Genomic DNA, 15449 nt, shown 5'->3' with positions numbered 1-15449 from the left:
GTGATCTGAGCTGAGGAAGGAAGTAAGATATCTAATTTAGTACGTAATTGATGGTGGTTTAATAACTCACTGGGAGTAACAACTGGCATTAGGCGTACGGCGAAACTGCATCAAGAATCGAGTGGTTGCACCTCTAGGCGGTAACGATGATCTTATCAAAGCCTGCTTGAAAGTGCGCACCAAACGCTTGGCATCACCATTCGTATCTGGATGGTATGGTGCTCCAGTGATGTGTACTATTCCCCCAACTTTACAATAAATCTGTAATTCTTCCGAAGAGAACGTAGTCACATTATCTGAGACAATGGAGTGGGGATATCCAAAATAGGAAAAGTACTGCTCTAAAAGATCAATAGTAACAGACGTCAATACGGAAGAAGTTGGGTGAATGGAAGGATACTTACTATAAGCATCGGTAACAATAAGCCAAGTAGAACCTAAAACATTAATAGCGTGATCGACATAAATTCCACTCCAAGGCTTCTCTGGAGCTATCCATGGGTGGATAGGAGCCTTGCTTGGTGCAGCTTGATGCTCACCAAATGTAGTGCATGTTCGGCAGAGGTCGACAATGTCCGCATCGGTATTGGGCCAGTAGACTGCTGTCCTGGCCAGCTGATTCATGTGCTACATGCCGAAATGACTTTTAAAAGAGAAAGAATACCATTGCGGAGTTTAAAAGGAATAACTACTCTGGAACCATATAGTAAACAACAATAACATGCTGTTAGAGAATCACTACTCTTCTAAACTGTTCGATTGGTTCGTTAGCATTTGACTTCGCAGGCCATCCTTCTTGTGTGAAGCGAATGATTTTAGACAAAACTGGATTCTTAGAAGTTTCCTTGCGCAAAGTGGAAGAATTGGAATGACTCACCTGCGAGTCCAACGTATCAATTGCGCAAACAATATCACTATCATCTGCACTTTTCTCCCCATCAAAAATCGGGTCATCGTTAGATGGAAGACGGCTCAAAGCGTCAGTATTTTGGTGGTGCGTTATTTTTCGATACTCTATAGTATAACTAAATTGACTCCAAAACAACGCCCAGCATGCTAACCGGTTAGCCGCCAGCGAGGGGATAGGCTTATCTGGACCAAAGAGTGTTTACTAAAATAAAATCCCTACCGTATAGGTATTGGTAGAATTTTTTCAAATCGAAGATGATGAACAAAGCCTCCGTTTGGATTTGGCTGTAGTTTCTTTGATATTTTGTCGATGTTTATTGGCCTCTCGCTTCCGTCCCGGGAGCGGTGAAACAACGTGACGCCAATGCCCAAGCTTGATGCATGCAATTCCTGAAGGAAGCAACCGGTTAAAGTGTACGAGAACATCGTCTGTGGAAAGAAACGTCTTCAATTTTGCAAAAGCGCATTTTTCCTTGTGTTCCCATCTCCAAGGAACACCACTCTTGGTTAATTGATATAACGGTTGCGCTACCAGAGAAATCTGAGGGCATAAACTTACAATAAAATTTAACCGACCCCACAAAAGAACGTAAGGTGCCAACATTGGAAGGAGCAGGATCGTTAGCTCAGTGGTTACGCGCCCGGCTCAAGATCACTCCGCGCTGATTCGACTCTCGGGGTGTACGCTTGAGCAACGCATTTTAAGGACTGCTCTCCATTCAGTGGCACATAGTGGATGGAATAATTCCACGGCAACAACACTTCAACAACCGGAAAACTTCACTCTGCTAATATCGGTAACCGGCCCTGCGTCAAGAGCCTCTACAAGTAAGCGAAACTACCAGGAATAACCAATCAAGGCTTTGTCAGTCCGAGGATAAAGATTCAAAACCAACCAACCAGCAGGCATGTTCGGTACGGCATCGACTTTAAGACCCTTAGAAATCCCCTGTTTAGAAAAATTATGGCCTAGGTACTCGACATTTGCCTGGGCAAATTGGCATTTTTCTTTCCTACATCTAAGACCTTTCAAAGATAAACGATTGAGTAGTCGTTTAAAGTTCTGGAAATGCTCTTCTGCTGTAGCTTCACTTATCAAAATGTCATTCAGGTAGACTGCTACACCTGGAGGGTCTAGTTAGATCATCCATTATAATTATCTTTCGGAAATGGCCTGGGGTCGAAGAGTTGTACTAAAACCCTTCTATGGGTCATCATCATCATCGGCCATGCCTGAATAAGGCGTCGGCTACCGTGAGTCTCCACAACGATCGATTGTCCATACTTCTAATTAGGTTTTCAAAATTTTGGTTTGTCCATGTTGAAAGATTTTTGAAGATTTCCAAACGTGGACGTCCCCGGTACCTCTGACCAGGAAATCGCCCCATCATTACCGAGTGTTCAATTTCGCGTTTGCGGTAGACATGCCCGATAAATGTCATTTGCCTTTTTTTGATGGTTGTGATGAGGACGCCAGGGGTGCACCCAGAGCGTCTCCACACTTCTTCGTTAGTGATTTTATCCATCCAGTTAATTCCCATCATTCTACGAATGAACCAAATTTCAGCACTGTTGATCTTCTTCTCTATCTTCTGGCATACAGTCCAGGATTCACAGCCATATAGCAGAACTGACCAAATGTACACATGTAAAATTCTTATTCTAGTGTTTAGAGAGATTGAATTAGATTTCAGTATTTTGTCCATTTTGATGAAAGCTTGTTTGGATTGTGCAATTCTTGATTTTACGTCGCTCCAGCATCGACCATTCGAAGTGACCATAGAACCCAGATAGTTGAAACTATTTACTTGTGAGACTGTTGTATTTTGTATTTTGATAGTGCATACTGGAGTTATTTCTTTTGATGAGATGGTCATGCAGAAGGTTTTTGTTGCATTCAAATTAAGGCCAAGGTTCTCACTTTGCTTAATGACTATGTTGAGTAAATTTTGTAAACTGGAGTTTGATGTGGCGATTAGTACTGTGTCGTCTGCGTATCTTATGTTGTTGAAGTGTTGTCCGCCTACAGAGACGCCTTCTTCGTCATCTAGATGTCGTAAGATCATTTCGCCGTAGAGTGAGAAAAGATCAGGTGAAACTACGCACCCCTGTCTAACACCTCTCCGAATTTGTGTCCACTTGCTCAGCTCGCCATCTATCCGGACTGCTGCTGATTGATCCCAGTAGAGATTTCTGAGAAGTCGAAGGTCTTTACCATCTGTGTCTAGGCTGTCAAGCATCTCCATGAGTGGCTCATGTCTAACGCGGTCGAAAGCTTTGCTGTAGTCCATAAAGCAGAGGTACAGGTCTTCTCTGTGTTCTATCGACCTCTCAGCAAGTGTTCTGATTAGGAATGTGGCGTTTCTAGTTCCTTTGTCTTTCACAAATCCGCATTGCACATCTGAGATTTCGGGATTGATGCATCTGCGTAGTCGATGGAGTAAAACGGTCAGAAAAATTTTGGTGACATGACTCATTAGACTGATTGTGCGGTGTAGTTCGCAATCAATCGCCCCGGGTTTCTTCGGTAATGTGATGACGATCGATTGTAATAGGTCTTCCGGAATTTTTCCGCTGTCGTAAATCTCGTTCGCGATTTCAGTCAACTTTTTTATTCCAAAATCGTCTAAAACCTTAAGGGTTTCTGTATGCACAGCGTCAGGACCTGGAGCTTTTTTCAATTTGGCTTTCTTTATAGCGTGACGTATCTCACTTTCTAGAATCGGTGGTCCATCCATCTCTTTCGATATCGCAGGTTTGTTTCCACGAGCATCGTCGAACAAGTCTCTGATATATTCAGCCCATCTCTTGAGGATTTCATCCTTCTCCAGCAAGATGTTACCGTTTTTGGCTTTGATGCAGCCTGTGCAGGAGTGCACAGAGTTCTTTTGCATCTTCTTCACTTGGATGTGAGCAATGGATGGTCTACGCTCAATCTCGTCACACTGTTGGTTCCACCATCGTTCTTTCAGTTGCTTACATCGAGTTTTGATTTCCTTATTTAGTGAGTTGAAATTTTTCAGATCTTTCTTCGATTCTCTTCTCTTATCCATGAGCTTTAGAACTTCGTCGGTCATCCATACTTGATTGGCAGCTTTTGCTTTGTGCGGTATAACTGCTTCGGCCGATTCTGTGATGGCGGTACGAAGAGCTGTCCATTTTGAAGACAAGTCGTCAGAGATTTCTTTATTCATAGTTGAGTCACACAGGGCAGCGTACCTGTTCTTGACCTCTACATTGTAGTCGGATTGTAATTGGGAGTTTGACAATAACTGCTCGTAGTCTAATTTTGGAGAGTTTTGTTGTTTGCTTATTGAGTTCTTGCGTAGTTTTACCCGGAGCGTGGCTACCACGGGGTTGTGGTCGCTGTTACAATCTGCGCCCGGGAGCGCTCGACAGTTCGAGATAGCGCTTCTGAAACGCTCTATGGGACTCAATGCCAATATTTTTCGACTCATTAGACCTAGCCTAATCTGGTTATAAGCATCTGCCAGGTCAATGTTATTGAATCTGTGGCCACCCCTTAGTCCGGTAAGCTTACAGAAATGACAGACCGCATTTTTAAATCTGTAGTGGTTAGCATAGTGAATAGAATTACCACATCGATAGCACTGACTTTGCTTGTTCGTATTAGCACTAACCACTGTAGATTTCTCGAAAGGAAATCGTCTATCGGTGCCTTTAACTTTATGTACCACCGACGATTCAGTGCCAAACACCGTTTCCTTAGCCATTTTGGCAGCGTTTTCAGTTTCTATGGCTATTTCAAGAGCATGTGAAAAAGTAAGATCGTCAGGTTTAATTTTAAAGAGAGCTTTAAGAACTGCTTTGTTTCCTACCGAGCACGTAAAACAAGTACGCAAATGGATTAGTAATAAAAGAAAAGTCGCACATGGCAGAGGCTTGCCTTATTCGTACACCAAATTCTGGAACAGTCTTACCTGGTTTTCGCTTCAAGTTGCTCCAGAAGCGAAACCGTTCACGAATAACAAAGTGCTTAGCCCTCTGTCTACCGTACGTATGGTCCAATGGACCCCAAAACAAATTTCGCTCTGCGAATTCTAAGGACATATAGCAGATGCGATATGATATACCTTGACTTTTCTCAGCTTTGCTTGATCTTTAAGAGAATATAATAATTATTGATTTCAAGCAAACGTTTGTAGCATAGATAAAAATAATAGCATTTTGTGCCGTGGGGTCCAATGAACCCCAAGCCTGCTGCATCCAAAGTAATCTTGTATTACAACAGCACCAAGAGTGGAGTCGACACTTTTGACAGAATGGTTATAGGAAATACTTTGCCAACCAACACTTGATCAAATCCACCGTCTTTGAGAAGGTGCCTTATCTGGGACCTATAAACACACCTTCCTTTATTTTTGCTTCGCTCATTCGAGAAAATTGTTTGCCGAGGTACATGAAACCAGCTCCTGCCTTGTTCATTGCCTTGACGAAGTTCTTTACTAAGCCCAGTTTTATGTGCAACGGCGGCAACAAAATCTTATATGATTCAACAAGTGCTGGATGTAGAACGTTTTTCTCCCCTGGAGTGAATGATTGACGGAGAGGCCAGTCTTTCGTGATGTAGTGGGAATCTTTCGCTCAACTATCTCATTCACAACGATAACAGCAGTACTTAGTATAACGTATAGCTGCAGACCCATAACAAGAGCTATACTACCTTTATGTCACAACACAGCTGCTATTGATGTTGGTCATACTTTGTGCATCTTTGAAGTTGCTTTATGTTGTCATATGTCTCCTTCATATGAACTACGTAACCCACTGGGATTGATGGCATGGTGTTTCCACTATGCAGTAAAACAGCCTTGACTTGTCTTAGATGAATCGATGAACAACCTCCATTCAGGTGGATCATAATGTTCCAGACAATTGTTTACCAAATCAAACGTCATATAAAAACCGTTCAGGTCTACTGAATCTTAGCGTATTACGTCATGGAATTTTTCCTAAAAATGAGCCAAGATTGCACCATCGTTCGTAAGACTTGTATCACACCTGTTGAGAATTACTTCACAAGGTTTCACTATGACGTCACAGTAACTGCGTACGTGAGTTTGAGATATTGCAATGTATTCTGGTCATTCGTAAAATGGTTGCTTAAAAGTTGGTAGCATATTCAACTGTTTGCTTAGTGCTTGTCAGCTGGACGAAAATTCCGTCTTTATCTAAGTAGTTTGTTGTAGTGACAAGTTTTAGTGGTGTACGGTGTTGCACTCCAATTTTAACAGCCAGGTGGCTAATTTTACAGAAATACAATTTTGAATAGACGTTTTCAAAAGAGTGTTTCTTTCGGTCATTACATACAGACGAACGGATGCGGGAATTTTATGTTACAATTTTCCCACGAAGAGATTATGGTTTACCGCTGTGACCACATAACTAATATTCAGGGCTGTCATTAATTCACTTACTATGCTGCATGCTACAAGATCACCTTCTGCAAAAAAGAATGATTCTAGCTCTTGTTGACGGTCACGGTATTTGGATATCCTTACGTTTTCTGTCAGAAGACTCCATTGTTGAAGTATAGATTTCAAAAGTTCTGAGGATAAGATCGTGTAATTTATTTTGAGTTATAAGGTTCTTTGGAAGACAATGTTTCAACGTATGATTCCTGTGACATTGGAAATCCATCACTACTCACAGAACTTACACTTTCTTCATCGTCTGGATCCAGTGTGAATTCTTGAGGTGTCTCAGGAACAGGCAGTAATTCTCCATGCGGTATTGGACGAATCGCTGATGGAATATTTGGGTATTGAATACTTTGCTTCTTCTTTCTCGACAAACCTTTACAAACCGGAGGGGTCATGAAAAATTAGCAATGGCTAATGTGGTCAATAGGTTCTCTCCAAATCATTGGAACAGCAAAGGGCATACATTTTCTTTTTCCGTTTAGCCAGTGCCCAAGATTTGCACCACAGGAGTTAGAGCATATGTGAGGGGCCCAACTCTTGCCCTGATCACCAACTTTGCATGCAAAATACAAGTGGTATGCTTTCCTGACCACAGCCGATATACTTCGCTTTTGTGAAGAAAAAGTTATTTCAACACAAATGTAGCTGAAATTGTCTGCTTTATTTATGCATTTACGAGGCTTCCGCAGAAAGAGCAATTAAGACCAAACACATGAAGTTTTTACAAAAGAAGCAAGCGAACAACCCAACTCAAAGATATATCAAAATAATATAAATAGACATGTCATCTACCTTCCAACAAATATATTAAGTGCCCAACTCTATCTGACCGATGCAAGCTGCAACAGAAAAACACACACTGCTTTCGGCGTCAGCAAGTAAAGCACATTTTGGCATGGTGCCATATCTCAAAAACTAGAGCTAATCAACAAATTTCAAGTTGATATTCGTGATCAGCGACCTCAAATTAGCCAGGATTGACCTCATTCGTTTCAGAAGCAAATTGGCTGTTGACCAGTGCTATCAGTGTGTACAAAACTAGGGAAACCACATAAAGAAAATATATTATCAAGACACTTAATCACCGTTTCGGTGCACACATTTGAGCATGGATAACAGAATGGAAAACGAGAAAATTCATCTACTATTACGAGCAAATACACATTGCGACTACTGGATGGTAATGGTCCTTTGAAGTCAATTGATATACGTTCGAAGGGGAGAGTAGCTTTAACAAGAGTGCCTTGTTGCTGCGTAAAAAATCTTGGTTTTACTTCTGCGCATTTTCTGCAGTTACTACACACCGATTTATGTCATCTATTGAGAATGGAAAGTTTTTGGACCGTACGAAGTGGGAAAGTCTCCTCACACCAGGGTGGCAAAGGTTCTGATGAATTTCGTTTAGATTGTAACTGGCGGTAGACGCGCAATACGCTCTAGTTAATGCATCAGGTCTGGTATTGTCTTTTCCGAGTCTTTATTGCACTGTATAGAATAATGATGCGAGTTCGAGACACCAACACTGTATTTTATTATTTTTAACTTTCGTGCGTCTCCTGTTGTCGAACATAAATGGTACCGACTTTTGGTCTGTGACCAAAGTGAAATTTTGCCTCTCCAGGAAATGCTCCCATTTGCGAACGGCCTCTATGATTTTCTGCGGCAGGATAACGCCGTTCGTGCCCTTGCAAAGTCCTTGACATAAAAGCAATTGGTCTTCCTGCTTGGTTAAGAGTAGCAGAAACTGCAACCTCTGACGCGTCGCATTCGACAAGAAATGGTAACGTCTCGTCAATGAAAGTGTGTATAGTCACCAGAAGAACGCAAGTCACTTTATTTATCAAATGCCTGGTGAACAGTTTCACTCTGTTTTTACTATTATTAAAAGTGCTTTTTGTTGAAATAAAGAATTCAAGCGTCAGGATCATGGCTTTTAACTGGTCAAAAATGGGTGATTTTGGCAAAAATGGAAATGCTTAGGGCTTTTGGGGCAGGGTATAGGGGAGACCGGGGATAGCTTGGACGAATTTTCGAAAACAGCCCATATTTTTTTTAAATTACACAGCAAGTTTGTAAATTTTATTTTGTTGTAAACCGTAAAGCTTTTCCGAAAAAGGGTAGGAGTATCGTTTGTTTCAGCAAACCGGAAGTGCTTATAAAAAGCATAATCTCTACGGTCTTCAAATGTCCGAAGTCACCCCGGTACCGGGGTCATTTCGGACATGCCTGGCGTCATCTCGGACAGCAATTTTATGCAGACGTTTTGAGTTGATTTGACAGTTATTACAGAATATTTGTTTTTCTTTTATATGTCCGAACCATTATGTCTTTAAAATCCAATAAATTATTCAAAAGATCGGAAAATAAGATTTTGTTTAAGCTTGACTTTTTCCTCGGGGATACTTCGGCCATTGTGTCCGAAGTATCCCCGACCACGTGATTACAGGAAAGTTAAGAAAATATGGCCACCTGATTAACTGCTGGTCAAAATCATCACTTGCTTATCTGAATATTGCTTTCTAACTACTACCTCAATCAATAAAAAGTTTGTTTTGGTTCACTGCAACAGAATTATGACCTTACACGTACAATTTTGAAATCTCGTTATCACTGATGAAGTTACTTTTTTGACCTCAACTTTCTAAGAAAACTAGACATACTTGCAAACTTTATCCTGATTTGTAATGGAGGCACAAAGCTTTGGTAAACGTGATTTAACAATACTCTACTGTGACGTCAAATGCCTTATCCGAGGTATCCCCGCATCCGAACTATTCCCGGTCTCTCCTACCATCATCTGAGAGCAAAATAGCTATTTTCGGATTTTTTAAAACTATGGAAGTCAATGCAAGAGGCTAAAACGTTTAAAATGTGAATTTTTGAACAGGTTTAATGTCCCAAGTCCATGTCCTGACAAGATTTTTTTTCTGCTGGTCCAGTTTCTTCTGATGATGGGAAGAGCAAATCAAGACAAAATGTGTAGTGACGTGATATTGGTTAGTTTGAGACAACCAGTAACCAAACGGCAGCTTTAGTTATATATGGGGTAAATTTCCTTGGCAAGTGCCGAGCGCTCCGACACTGAGCAGGCTTGTTCTGCTACAGACTAGTATTGGGCTGAAGCAGTCGACCGGATTGTAGCAGGGAGCTTATAATTCAGGCATACCTCGTCACACCTGGACATGACTAAGCAACACTTTTATGCAGTATTCTGACTGAAATCCAACAAAGTGGAGTGGCTTGTGTGAATTTTCGATTTCCAAAAAGGGCTTGTTGTATTTTTACTAGACTTGTATTGCAAATATCTAAATTTGCCAGAACAGGTCTATTGCACAAATTACCTTCTCCTACCAATCCCACATCTTCAGCAACCTCTCTAATACAGCCTCTTTCCTTTATCGAGGCCCTTTTATTCTTCCCACTACCAATTATTGAATTCTTTATGCATTCCTTTATGGGTATGCAATCATCTTTGTAAATTTGTAATATCTACTGTAGTAGCAAAACCATCGAAAAAGATTGCAAACTTATAAAATATTGTTCCGGGCGGTTGACACCGTACTAGATGCATTGATGGTTGTTAAATAGTTTGATTCTAAGATTGATTCTATTTGAATAAGGTGATTTAAGAGTGAAATTTAATAAGATTTGTTGTAATGATAATTGAAATGAAAAGTGAATTTGAATACGTCCAAACAACATGAAGGAAGTAGTCATCAACTCCTTGCTGTGGTTTGTGTACAATCGTATGAGCATGGTTGATAGTGACACTATCATCAAGCTTGTGAGTGATCATTATGAGGAAAATATCATAGCAGAATCAAAATCTGTAGCCTACTGCATGAAAAGGTCTACAAAGATGAGAGCAATAAAAGACTGATGACTAGAAAAGGCCCCTCGAAGCTGGAAAAATCTGTAAAATATAGCCTATTCTTAAAGTTTTGCATGAAATGTCAGGTCATGATGATCAGTCCAAAACTTAAATTTTTGTCACAGCCACATGTGACTTCCCATCTGTTGATGTACACAATGTAGATGCAGCAAGCATGGTTCATAACATCCTCACACTGAAAAATAACATGAAACAGTTGAAACATTCCAAGGAATCTGAAGTCTCTTTTATTGATGCATTGACCAGCACCATATCTGATTTGAAAGCAATGATTCATGAAATCAAATCCTTACATGAAAAAGCAGTGGCAGGAAGTGTGTTTCCAACTACTGAACAACCAGCTAAACTGGTACTACCTGTCCCTGCTTAACAGTCATATTCCAATGTAGTGAAACGACACAACTCCATGATTACAGTGGATAATATCTCTAAGTATCTCCGCAAGATTACCTCTGATAAGGTCCAACCTGAATCTAATGTCAGAAAGGATAAATGCGTTGAAGTTAAGAAAAGACGGCGCAAGCCACGTCTAGGCCAGCTTGATTCCTCATCAGGCTTAAAAGCCATACACATTCCAGCACACATCTTTGTCTCAAGGCTTCAGCCAGACACAACTACAGAAACTATCACATCTTTTGCATCTAAGCAGTTTCCTGAAGCCACTGCTATAAGCTTTATGAAGTTGCAAACAAAATTTGATCGCTATTGTTCTTTTAAAGTTTCTGTATCAGGAATCTCAATGAAAACATGTCTGGATACTGCCAACTGGCCTACTGGTATCTTAGTAAAAAGTTTCTTCAATGTTTCTAATAACTTTGGGATAGAGCCTACAACCACACAAAGTCCTGATAGAAGGTAACAATAAAGATCAATTAAAGGGTGTCTCATACAACCGCAGAGATGTGGCATCATCTCTGCATCTTCTTTTTCTTCTTGCGTTTGAGGCCGCCACAGATTACGTTGTTACATCCAGGCGCAGCAGCCAATGGATTGTGTATTCATCGAGCGTGTTAGGTCCACATGTCTATCTTGTGGTCGGTATACAGGACATTGATAGATAATGTGGTGTGCAGTTTACAACTGAAAGAACAATAAATCAACAACAAGCTGTCAAAATGACGGATACCGTCAAAATGAGATGATCGAAAACTTAGGGAGCATGGCTGAACGAATGGGGCTGAGTGGCAATGAGAAGTCTCAGTTTGTGATGGAAGAGTATCACAAGATAATGGACCAAAAAGCTCAGCAAGAAGCTGACGAAAGAGAAGAAAGAAGAGCTGCTCCTGAAATAAGGAAAGCAGAACTTGAAGCTGAAGAAAAACGAGCACAACGAAGCTGAAGGGAAACGGGCACAACGAGAAGCAAAAGCTGAAAAAAGAAGAGCGCAATATGAATTGGTAAAGCTAAGACATGATTTAGAAAGACAAAAACTGGACATTGGTGAGCGATCTAATTCTATTAACAATAATGTTCGAGATGGTATTGTGGCGCAAGTTAGACGTCCAGATTTGTCATCATTTGTTGAAGAGAAAGATGAGTTAGATAAGTATTTGTTAAGATTTCAACGACATGCTACAATAGCCAAATTGGAGAAGACAACGTGGGCTACTCAATTAAGCATGTTGTTATTATCGGGACAAGCTCTTGATGTATATTCAAGACTTTCACAAGAAAATGCCATGGACTATGACAGATTGAAGTTAGCTCTGTTAAAGCGATACAATTTTACCAAACATGGATATCGTCAAAGATTCCCTGAGGCAAAGCCTGAACGACACGAAAACCCAGGTCAGTTTATTGAACATTTAAGAAACCTTTTATTAAAATGGTTTGAAGTTTCGGGGGCTGAACAATCGCTAGATGCATTGGCAAACCTTATAGTTAAGGAGCAATTCACAAAGTCTTGTTCAAAAGATCTTTCAGTTTATTTAAAGGAGAGAAGTCCAAACACTCTAGAAGATATAACCAGTGTGGCGGAACAGTATTTAGTTACCCATGATGAGAAGTTGTCGACCGAAGAGACGTTGTCATTCGATAATGACGAGAGGCAAACAAATAATTTTAAAAGAGGTGCTATTCCAAGAGAAATATGTTGTTTTAAATGTAATGGCTTAGGTCATAAGGCTGTTAACTGCGGGAGGAAGACTAACAGAAATCATCAGGAATCGAGGAAGTGGTGCAATCGTTGCAATAGGCAAGGACACGAAGCGAAGGAATGCAAGGACAAGTCGTTTTCCCTATCCAAATCAGTCTGGGAAGAACGGGAAAAACACGGACGTTTATCGTGGTGGTTGTGCGATAATGATTCATGAACCACAGCTTGAGGAGAAACCCGATGAAGAAGATCAGTTGGAAAAGAAAACGGGCAAGAAGACGAAAAAAGATGTTTGCGAAATAATAATACCTGAAGATTACCTGCCGGTAGTAACTGGGACAGCTGGAAACCAAAAGGTAAAAGTTTTACGTGATTCTGGTTCTACGGGTATTATGGTGAGGAGAGATTTGGTTAAAGAAAGTCAGTTAACAGGAAAAAATGGCCATGTGATGTCGATAAATAACACTTCAATCCAAGGACCGTTAGCAAGGATATATATCAAAACTCCGTATTGTAGTGGGACTGTGAAAGCGCTATGTTTACAAAACCCTTTAGTTGATCTTATAATGGGAAATGTTACTGAGAAAGATTCTGAAGTTACTTGTTATTCTTATGGCAAGAATGGTCACTTTGCTTGAGATTGTTCTGCAGATAATCAGCGACGATTTCACGATTACGGATACTACGAGCGCGAAGAACCGAGAAAAGGAGGCAGGCGACGACCATTTGGAGTTTGATATGGATGCGATAGACGCGGACACTTCGCCAGAGAGTGCGTTGCTGACGGCGGACATTCAGAAAACAGACGTTGCCGTGACAACCACTGCTACCGATGTGGGGAGATTGGACACATAGTCAGGAGCTGCCCTTTTGATGAAAAGGCTTGCTACAACTGTCACAGAGAAGGTCATCTGGCCAAGGACTGTCCAGAAAGGAAGTGTTTCCGATGTAAGAAGATGGGTCATCTTGCTCGCCGGTGCACTGAAGTCATTGAGGACGGTGGAAACTTTAGCAGTAAACGTGATAACTATTGTTTTGAGAAGCGCTGTTATTGGTAGATCATACAACGATGGACAAATGTGTCATTGGAGATAACTTATGAGAACTGTTTTATTGATTAAATAATTGTTTTGTAATGTGTTTTGTATTGATTGTGTTGCTATATTGTTTGCAACAATATTCAAAGAGAGGGCAACAATATTCTAAGAGTATGTCACAATCCATGTGCAAGGTCTCGCGACAAGCTGCTTTGTATCTTGACCGAACGTGCTGTTTTTATTGTGGAATTCTTATGTGATATGTTATTATTGGTTACTACCCTGTAGTAAAGTGCTGATTGCGAATTCTTTATTATGTGATGTATTTTCAGATCATTCTACTGCTACGTGAAAATCTGGAAGCTTCTTTAACATGCTTGTTTACAACTTGACAGAAGAATGAGTTCGTATGATGTAACATTGCGCAACCTTCTCGAAGTTGCTGGACCAAACAACCTGCTATAAATAAATAGTGATGTAATTTGCATTGTGATTATTATGAGAGTTGTATTATGAGTTGTAGATTGTTGTGGTAGTAGGTAATAGATGCAGAAATTATTGTTGATTGAGACTTGAAGTAATTGAATACAATTAGATGAGAATTGGTGCTGATATAAATTGTGTTCGAAATTAGAGTTATTTGAGAAGCCGTTCGTTGAAGTCCTTCAAGAATTTTCATTATCATTTCACTAGTAGAACTATTCGACATTTAATTGACTGCCTTTCGCTAATATCCCATTAAACTACGTCATTGAACCTTTCCAAGTCTCTGTCCTGGAAAGAGATAGAAAGAAACCGTGACATACAGGTAGACCTTATGGTGGCACTGCCATCCTATGGAGAAAAAGCATTCCTGCTTCTGTTTTTCAAAGTGATGATTCATCTATTATTGGCCTTGAAGTTGCAATAGGGGAAGCAGACATGGTCCTTATAACTGTCTATCTACCTTACTGCTGTGATAACAATGAGGACAAATACTTAGAATACTTGGGTAAATTAGAAAGTATGCTTTTTGACTGCCCAAGCAACAACACTTGTATCCTAGGTGACTTTAATGCAAGTTACAAAAATATGTTTGAAAGCATGTTCAAAAGCTTCTGTACAGACCAGGACCTGATTATTTCAGACATGGTCCTATTACTTGCTGAATCATTTACCTACATTAGTGATGCTCATGGGACATGTAGCTGGATTGATCATTGTGTCACTTCTACCGCTCTACACCAATCCATTTGTAAGGTAGAAGTCCTTAATGACTATATTACATCCGACCATCGACCCTCATCGGTTAACTTCAACTGTAAGTCGCTCCCGAAATTGGATTTCATTGATCCTAAATATACCAATTCAAGTACTTTCTCTTGGAAAGCAGCATCCCAGCAGCAATTAGAACGCTATGCTCAAGAACCCAAACACAGGTTAGCTCACATTTCTTAGCAAGCTGATTCTGCCATATGTCAAAACTCTCTCTGCTGTGATAAATCTCTTTTAAAGGAGATTGACAAGTTTTATGATAGTATCGTAGAGGTTTTCCTAGATTTCTCGAGAAAAGTTATTTTAGTTAAACATAAGAAAATATCCACTTATTCAACTCGTGGATGGAACAATCCCGTCAAGTTCCTCCACAAGCAAGCCAGAGCTACGTACCTGGACTGGGTTGACAGTAGCAAACCTAAAAATGGCAGCATACACAAGGCTATGTCTGTTACTCGTAAAATATTCAAATCTGCTCTACGAAAGTGCAAAAGTAACAGAGATCATGAAATTGCCAAAGCATTTCATGCAGATTCCTCGACAAAAACATTTTGAGATAAAATTAGACAGTCTGGATCACAAAGATGTTCATTACTGTCACGATTTCTTTCTATCTCGTACCAGGAAAAAGACTTGGAAAGATTCAATGACGTAGTTTAATGGGTTATAACCGAAAAGCAGTCAATTAAATGTCGAATGGTTCCACTAGTGAAATGATAATCTAACTTCTTGAAGGACTTTAACGAACGGCTTCTCAAATAACTCTAATTTCGAACACAATTTATATCAGCACCAATTCTCGTCTACTTGTATTCGAT

General features: G+C 40.3%; 1 protein-coding gene across 2 annotated transcripts in view; it reads right to left on the bottom strand.

Annotated features, from left to right (window-relative positions):
* LOC145767325 (crystal protein-like) overlaps nucleotides 1-15449 on the bottom strand; it is a 245208-nt gene that overhangs the window by 85789 nt on the left and 143970 nt on the right. The window lies entirely within an intron of this gene.

The sequence above is a fragment of the Aplidium turbinatum genome, chromosome 3 (assembly GCF_918807975.1).
Source record: "Aplidium turbinatum chromosome 3, kaAplTurb1.1, whole genome shotgun sequence".
Lineage (NCBI taxonomy): Eukaryota > Metazoa > Chordata > Ascidiacea > Aplousobranchia > Polyclinidae > Aplidium > Aplidium turbinatum.
The sequence above is the reverse complement of the archived record's forward strand: the minus strand, read 5'-3'. Positions and strand labels throughout refer to the sequence as shown.